The following is an 8,883-nucleotide window of genomic DNA, read 5'->3' as shown; positions in this document are numbered from 1 at the left end:
CACATTTCCCCAAATCCTCCTTAAAGTACCACAAGCCAACTGTGTCCTATATGGGAAATATCATTGAGAATTACTTCACGCACTGTAACGCTGCCATTTGAATGGCATAATTCGCCTGATAATTCCCATTTTATTTATACTTAAACAAACATGTAAATTATTCCAGTTTTCATATTTACTAATCTTGAATGGGTAAAAGGTATTAAATTGCCTCCACCCACTTTCGAACCGTTGAGTTTTCGCGTGTTAGCGGAATGCGATAACCACTACACACCGCAAACCCTTCAGCACTCGGATGCACCGCAGCGACTCCATAGGATCAGGAGGAGGCCATTCAGCCCCTCGAGCCTGTGCCGGCATTCAATTAGCTCAGGTCTGGTCTGTTTCTTCACTCCATCTACGCGCTTTGTTTCCGTAACCCGTAATCACCTTACCCAACAAAAACCTATCGACAATCTTCAGCCTGAAACCAGCTGCACTCCTGGATCCAGAGAGAAAAGGCTTGTTACTGACGGCCACCCGGCAGATCAATTAATTACATTTCTGAACTTCAGGGCTTCAGAGATTCCAGGGTTTAAAAGATGAAATGGGCCTCACTGTGGATCACTTTACTCTCACTGAAAGGTATCTGATTCGTGAAGTGAAATAAAGAACAATTAAGAAGCCGCTGTAGCCCTATTACCAGGAGAATAAACTACACACACATCTCCCTCATTTCCCAGTTCTAACGAAGGGTAATCGAATTGAGACATTCACTCTGTTGTTTTATCCACAGATACTGCCTGAATTCTTGACAATTTCCAGCATTTTCCCTTTCTATTTCAGATTTATAGAATTTGCAGTAACTTTCTTGGAGTGAACCCGCTGGTTGTTCATCCACGGCAAGTTTAATCAATAATGTTCCTGCCCAGGATCGAACCGGGAACTACTTCGCGAGTAAAGCGAACGTGATATCCACTACACTACGGGAACCACTTTGTGCACCGCGTCAACAGAGGGGAACTGACCAGTGAACTCCCTCTGTGCTGATTGGTTCACCTGAAACAGCGTCACTCAATATAAAGGATGAGCTCACAAAACCAGCCGCAGTGCAGTCTGGTCAACGACAGCCCTCCTTTCTTATTCTACAGAGGAATCAGAGACATGAACGGGAGTCAGACGCCACAAACTTTAAGTAAAGGCACAAATATGAGTAACACATACTTCCAAATCATTTCACTGAAACATTTTTCACTTGATGTAAAAGCTGACCGCGTTGAATCTGACAATGAGCACCATGGGATTTTTTCACTATTGATTCCATACTCTGTGAGCAGTGAAGCGCAGTTTTCTGTAGTCTAACGGTTATCACGGTTGCTTTCCACGCGAAAAGTCTCAGGTTCGAACCCGGGTGGATAAATTCCATTTGCCAGGATTTTATTCTGTGCAGTGACCAGTCCTGTTAATTTTAACAAAAGTTACCCCAGATTTCTGGTGTCATAAGCAAGGAACATTTTAAATCGGACTCCTAAAATACCATGTGTAAAATGAGATATGGGTAACAGTTCATTACATACAAAGGACAAAATGCGTTATTGAAGTGTGTTTCGCCTTTCTGTCATTCTGTAACTTATGGTAACCGGTTATTTAATGGTGATTGTAAAAGATTCAACTGCAGTTCCAATAGTGGCCGCAACATGAGGGACCGTTTCTGATTTGAACTGCGGACATCACGGAAATTTAAACAACCACCGAAGCGAAAATCAGACCCCGAGGACGCTGGTTCAAACCTAGCCGAGTGATGAGGTAACTATTGTATAACCATTTTCTGTATGTGTCTATTCTTAATGAGCTGTTAGGACGTTAATGTATCCGGGCTGCAGGAGGCCACCCCAGGCGCAGCAGAGGAGTCTCGCCATTAGATCTCCGTGGAGACAGTATTTTCCCCTCCTCTCTTCCTCTTGTCTATATCCCTGTGCTTTTATTTTCGTATTTATTCCCCCTGTCTCAATTTCTTGAAATATAACAAGGTGGGGACATTTTAAGAGACGTGATTTCTATGTTACTTATTGAAAGGACAGGCAGACGGACCGATTGAAACTGCAATTTGAATCCGGTCACTGACCCTGTGCTTTTCTATTAATCTGTGTTGTTCTGCTTCCACATTCTCAATGAGAAAGTTCCGAGCCTCAATTTTTAAATAAAATAAGTCCCACCTCTTCAAGGAGCGACACCCGAGCCGGAGATTCCCTAAATCAGCGCCAACATTCCCCAAATCCTCCTTACAGGACCGCAACCAAAACTGTGTCCTATATGGGAAATATCATTGAGAATCACTTCACTCACTGTAACGCTGCCATTTGAATGGCATAATTCGCCGGCCAATGCGTATTTTATTTATACTGAACCAAACATGCAAATTATTCCAGTTTCATATTTACTAAACTTGAATGGAGAAAAGGCAGTAAATTGCCTCCACCCACTTTCGAACCGTTAAATTTCCGTGTGTTAGCGGAATGCGATAAACACTAACCACCGGAAACTCTCCAGCACTCGGGGCATTGCAGCGACTCCATAGGAACAGGAGGAGGCCATTCAGCCCCTCGAGCCTGTTCCGTCATTCAGTTAGATCAGGACTGGTCTGTATCTTCACTCCATTGACCCGCTTTGTTTCTGTAACCCTTAATACCCTTAGTCAACAAAATTCTATCGACAGTAGCAGCAATCTTGAGCCTAAACCAGCTCCTCTCCCGGATCCAGACAGAAAAGGCTTCTTACTGACGGCCAACCTGCAGATTAATGGATTACATTTCTGAACTTCAGGGCATCAGAGATTCCAGGGATTAAAAGGGAACACAAGATGAAATGGGCCTCACTCTGGGTCAGTTTTCGCTCATTCAAAGGTATCTGATTAGTGAAGTGAAATAAAGAACAATTAAAGAGTAAGAGAGAAGCCGCTGTAGCCCTATTGACAAGAGAATAATCTCACCAAACATCTCTCCCGCTTCCCAGTTCTAACCATGGAACCTGAAAGGTTCACTCTGTATCTTTATCCACAGATACTGCCTGACCTCTTGATAATTTCCAGCGTTTTCCGTTGTTTATTTCAGAATTACAGTATTTGCAGTAATTTTCTTTTGGAATATACCCGCTGGTTGTTCATCCACAGCAAGATTTAATCATAATGTTCCCGCCCGGGCTCGAACCGGGGACCTTTCGCGTGTAAAGCGAACATGATAACCACTACACTACGGGAACCGCTGTAGGCCGGCTTTCAACACCGGGGAACTGACCAGTGAACTCCCTCTGCTGATTGGTTCACCTTAAACAGCATCACACAATATAAAGGATGAGCTCACAAAATCAGCCGCAGTGCAGTCTGGTCAACGACAGCCCTCCTTTCTTTATCACCAGAGGAAGAACAGACATGAACGGGAGTCAGACGCCACAACATTTAATTAGAGGCACAAATACCAGTAACACATACTTCCACATCATTTCACTAAATAATTCTTTCACTTGATGTAAACGTTGACTGCATTGAATCTAAAAATAAGCACCGTGTGATATTTTGTTCACTATTGATTCTATTCTCTGCGAGCAGTGACGCAGAGGTTTTCATAGTGTAGCGGATGTCAGTTTCGCCTCAGACGCGACAAATACCCGGTTCGACCCTTGGCGGAAAAGCTACATTCACCAGCATTTTATGCTGTGCAGTGACCAATCCTGTTAATTAAAAACAAATGTTGCCCCAGATTTCTGCTTCCATAAGCAATGAATATTTTAAACGAGGTTCCTAAAATACAATGTGCAAAATGAAATATGGTTAACAGTTCATTACTTACAAAGGGCAAAATGCGTTATTGAAGTGTGTTTCGCCTTTCTTTCATTCTGTAATTTAAGGTAACCGGTTATTTAATGGTGATTACAAAAGATTCAACTGCAAGTCCAATAGTGGCGGCAAAACCAGCGCTGGTTTGTGATTTGACCCGCGGACTTCTCGGAAATTTAAACAACCACCGAAGCGAAAATCAGACCCCGAGGACGCTGGTTCAAACCTAGCCGAGTGAGGATCTAACCACTGATAAAAGAATTTGTGTGTGTGGCTATTATTGATGATCAGAGCACCTGAGACCGAGACAGTGTCTTTGCCTTTTCCTGTCTTCTGAAGCGCCGCCCGGTCCCAGTCCTACAGTTAATGAGCTGTTAGGACGTTAATGTATCCGGGCTGCAGGAGGCCGCCCCAGGCGCAGCAGAGGAGTCTCGCCATTAGTTCTGCGAGGAAACAGTATTTTCCCTTCTCTCTTCCTCTTCTCTATATCCATGTGCTTTTGTTTCTCTATTTCTACCCCCGTCTCAGTTTCCCGAATCATAACATGGCGGGGATATTTTTACAGACGCGCTTTTATATAACTTATTGAAAGGACACACACTTTTGGACCGATTGAAACTGCAGTTTGAATCCTGTCGCTGACCCTGTGTTTTCCTGTTAATCTTTATTGTTCTGCTTCCACATTCTCAATGAGAAAGTTCCCAGCCTCAATTTTTAAATAAAATATGACCGACCTCTTTAGTAAGCGACACGCGAGGGGAGAGTCCCTAAATCAGCGATAACTTTCCCCAAATCCTCCTTACAGTACCGCTATCTGTGTCCGATATGGGAAATATCATTGAGAATTACTTCACTCACTGTAACGCTGCCATTTGAAAGGTCTAAGTCGCCTGTCAATGCGTCTTTTATTTATACTGAACCAAACATGCAAATTATTCCAGTTTTCATATTTACTAAACTTGAATGGAGAAAAGGCATTAAATTGCCTCCACCCACTTTCGAACCGTTGAGTTTTCGTGTGTTGGCGGAATGCGATAAACACTACACACAGGAAAATCTCCAGCACTCGGTGTATTGCATTGCAGCGACTCCATAGGAACAGGAGGCCATTCAGCCCCTCCAGCCTGTTGCACCATTCAATTAGATCAGGACTGGTCTGTGTCTTCACTCCATTTACCCGCTTTGTTTCCGTAAACCTTAATACCCTTATCCACAAATTCTATCGACAGCAGCAGCAATCTTGAGCCTAAACGCGCTCCTCTCCCGGATCCAGAAAAAAAGGCTTCTTACTGACAGCCACCCTGCAGATTAATGGATTACATTTCTGAACTTCAGGGCATCAGAGATTCCAGGGAATAAAAGGGAACACAAGATGAAATGGGCCTCACTGTGGGTCAGTTTTCTCTCACTCAAAGGTATCTGATTAGTGAAGTGAAATAAAGAAAAATTAAAGAGTAAGAGAGAAGCCGCTGTAGCCCTATTGACAAGAGAATACTCTCACCATACATCTCTCTCGCTTCCCAGTGCTAACGATGGGTAATTGACCTGAAAGGTTCACTCTGTATCTTTATTCACAGATACTGCCTGACCTCTTGATAATTTCCAGTTGTTTATTTCACATTCACAGTAATGTGGCGGATCGCCACCTAAACGGGCGCAATCCACTTTTCCATCCGTGGACAATAAATCGGGCACCTTGCCTTTAAGAAGCATGCTGCCTTTAAGGCATGACAAAGGAGCGGGCGTCGCCCTCAGTGTGTACACAAAAGCACGGGTGTCGCCCCATTCGTGTTTTGGGTTTAGCAGAGAGAAGAGCTGGGGCAGCCATCTCCAAAGAGAATGCAATAAAAAGCCATGTGTTCCTCAGATCGGCTCGGCCTCCATTCGTGTTCCGCGGCAGCCTCAACATTGGTGACCCCGACGCTCAGAACATATTCCGAACACTGCAATGGCAGACACGAACGCAGTTTCCGTGAAACTGCCGGAGTTTGGGAAAACCAGCCCGAAGCCTGGTTCCTCCAAGCTGAGTCCCGATTCCGGCTGCGACACATCACCACAGACGGTAGCTCCACAGTCACGAAGGTCTGGATAGCACTGCAGAACTCACCAGAGGAGGGCAAGTATGCACATCTTAAGGCCGCGCTCCTTAAAAAATTTACCACCTCGACATACCAGCGAAACTGCCACTTCCTCGACCTTCCAGGCCTCAGTGACGCCTCACCGTCAGACCTCCTCTCCCACATGCTCTCACTCACTGACGAGAGCCCACCCGGGTCCCTCTTCCGCACGCTGTTCATCCGCCAGCTACCTCCCAGCATCCGCCCAGCGATCGTGGCGTCCGGCCTCATGGACCTAGAAGCCCTGGCCGATGAGGCCAACAAGCTGCTGTCCGCTCACTCCAGCCGCGACGTCGCTCTGGACCTGGCAGCCACAGCCTGGGCGCGCCCCCCACCGGCCACCACGCGGCCACAAGGCCCAGCCACGGGGCCCACGGGGCCTTCGCGCCCCACAAACCCGGGCTACTGTTACTACCACGCACGGTTCGGCGCCAGGGCACAACGGTGCACACCTCCCTGCTCCTTCAAGTCCGCCCCCGTGCCAGCCCCCGCAATGGCCGTGGGCCACGCGGGCTCCCTGCTGTACATCACGGATGACAAAACCGGCCGCCGGTTCCTGTGCGACACTGGAGCTCAGCACAGCATCATCCCGGCCTCCGCCCTCAACATCCAAAAGGGCGAATGAGGACAGGCGCTGGCTGCCGCTAACGGCTCGGACATCCGGACGTATGGCACCCGCACAGTCACCCTCGACCTCGCTGGTCGCCGCTGCCAATGGGAGTTCATCACTGCCAAGGTACTCTCCCCTCTCATCGGCGCAGATTTCCTGTGTGCCCACGGCCTACTGGTAGACATCCCTCGACACCGCTTCATGGACATGAACACCATGTCCCCCATCCTGGGCGTCATGGCCCCCCATCAACCCGCCGACATGGCGTCACAGTGCCACGCCCGGGCCACGGATGACTACTCAGCACTCCTGGCCGAAGTCCCAGCCCTCACCAACCTGACCTTCTCCGCGGAGGTCGCCAAACGCGGGGTGGAACACTTCATCCCCAGCACAGGCCCCCCAGTGTACGCCCACGCCCGCAGGCTGGACCCGGCCAAACTGGAGATCATGCGGACCGAGTTTGCCACTATGGAACAGCTCGGCATCATCCGCCGCTCCAACAGTCCCTGGGCCTCCCCACTCCACATCGCCCCCAAACCAGGCGGGGGTTGGCGCCCCTGCGGGGATTACCGCCGCCTCAACGATGCCACCACCCCTGATCGGTACCCCATGCCGCACATTCAGGACTTCTCGGCTAGACTGGCCAGCCGCTCAGTCTTTTCCAAAGTCGACCTGGTGCGCGGCTACCACCAAGTCCCCGTCCACCCCGCGGACATCCCCAAGACGGCCGTAATCACCCCCTTCGGGCTTTTTGAGTTCCTGCGGATGCCCTTCGGCCTCAAAAATGCGGCCCAGGCATTCCAACGGCTCATGGACTCGGTCCTTCGGGACCTGGAGTTCCTGTTCGTCTACCTGGACGACATCCTGGTAGCCAGTTCCTCCAAGCAGGAACACCTCGAACACCTTCGCATCCTGTTCGGGCGCCTCAGCGACCACGGGCTCATCCTCAGCCCAGCCAAGTGCCAGTTCGGCCTGGACAAGATCGACTTCCTCGGCCACCACATCACCCATGCTGGGGCCATTCCCCTGCCCACCAAGGTGCAGGCCGTCCAGCAATTTCCCCACCCCACCACCATCAAAGGACTCCAGGAGTTCCTCGGGATGGTGAATTTCTACAACCGCTTCATCCCCAAAGCGGCGTCCCTCATGAGGCCCCTGTATGAAGCCCTCCGGGGCAGGAGCGGCAAGATGGCGGTCGAATGGACGGCAGACGTATCAGTCGCCTTCAACTCCACCAAGACCGCGCTCGCTGACGCCACCCTGCTCGCGCACCCACGGCCCAATGCCAGAGTAGCGCTCACCACGGATGCCTCCGACCACGTGGTCAGCGCCGTGTACGAGCAGTGGGTCGACGGCGCCTGGCAACCACTTGCCTTCTTCAGCCGCCAACTACGCCCCCCGGAGGTCAAATACAGCACCTTCGACCATGAGCTCCTCGCGCTGTACCTGGCGGTCCGCCATTTTTGGTTTTTGCTGGAGGGCCACCCCTTCACTGCGTTTGTCGACCACAAACCACTGACATTCGCAATGGCAAAGACAACCGACCCCTGGTCCGCCAGGCAGCAGCGCCAGCTCGCGGCAGTGTCCGAGTTCACCACGGACATCCAACACGTCTCCGGCCGAGACAACGTGGTAGCCGACTGCCTCTCCTGCCCCGCCATCCACGCCGCACACCTGGCAGTCGACTACGCTCAACTCGCAGCAGACCAGCTCATGGACCCTGATCTGCTCTCCAAACCTACCAACCGACCAGGGCTATGCCTGGCCGACGTCGCCTGCGGCCCGACCGCAGTCACGGTCAAGTGCGACATATCCCTATCTCAACCTCGGCCCGTCGTCCCAGCGTCCTGGCACCGCCGGGTATTCGAGATTCTCCACAACCTCTCCCGCGCATCCATCAAATTGGTAGCCAACCGCTTTGTCTGGTGCGGCCTTTGCAAGGATGTGCGTACTTGGGCCAACTCCTGCCTAGCCTGCCAACGGGCCAAGGTGCAGCAACACACGAAAGCACCCCTCGAGGAGTTCACCATCCCTTCACGTAGATTCGACCACATCCACGTGGACATCGTCGGGCCCCTGCCACCATCGCAAGGCCACACGCACTTGCTGACGATCGTCGACCGCACCACGTGCTGGCCCGAGGCAATTCCACTGACCTCTACCACCACCGCCGACATCGCCAGAGCCTTCGTCAGCACCTGGGTCGCATGGTTCGGCATCCCCTCCGACTTGACGTCGGACAGAGGTCCGCAATTTACCACTGAACTCTGGACCGCCATCGCACGCAATCTCGGGGTGACCATTCACTGCACCACAGTGTACCACCCCCAAGCCAACGGACTGTG

At 50.6% G+C, this 8,883-nt stretch overlaps 1 non-coding gene across 1 annotated transcript; it reads right to left on the bottom strand.

The window, feature by feature from the left end:
* Positions 1-3,164: 3,164 nt before the first annotated feature.
* Positions 3,165-3,237, bottom strand: trnav-uac (transfer RNA valine (anticodon UAC)). Its single transcript has one exon. It is a non-coding gene; the product is annotated as a tRNA-Val (tRNA).
* Between the last annotated feature and the right edge of the window lie 5,646 nt (positions 3,238-8,883).

The sequence above is a fragment of the Somniosus microcephalus genome, unplaced genomic scaffold (assembly GCF_052327205.1).
Source record: "Somniosus microcephalus isolate GS21.2 unplaced genomic scaffold, FLI_Smic_1.0 unresolved_chr1, whole genome shotgun sequence".
NCBI lineage: Eukaryota > Metazoa > Chordata > Chondrichthyes > Squaliformes > Somniosidae > Somniosus > Somniosus microcephalus.
The sequence above is the reverse complement of the archived record's forward strand: the minus strand, read 5'-3'. Positions and strand labels throughout refer to the sequence as shown.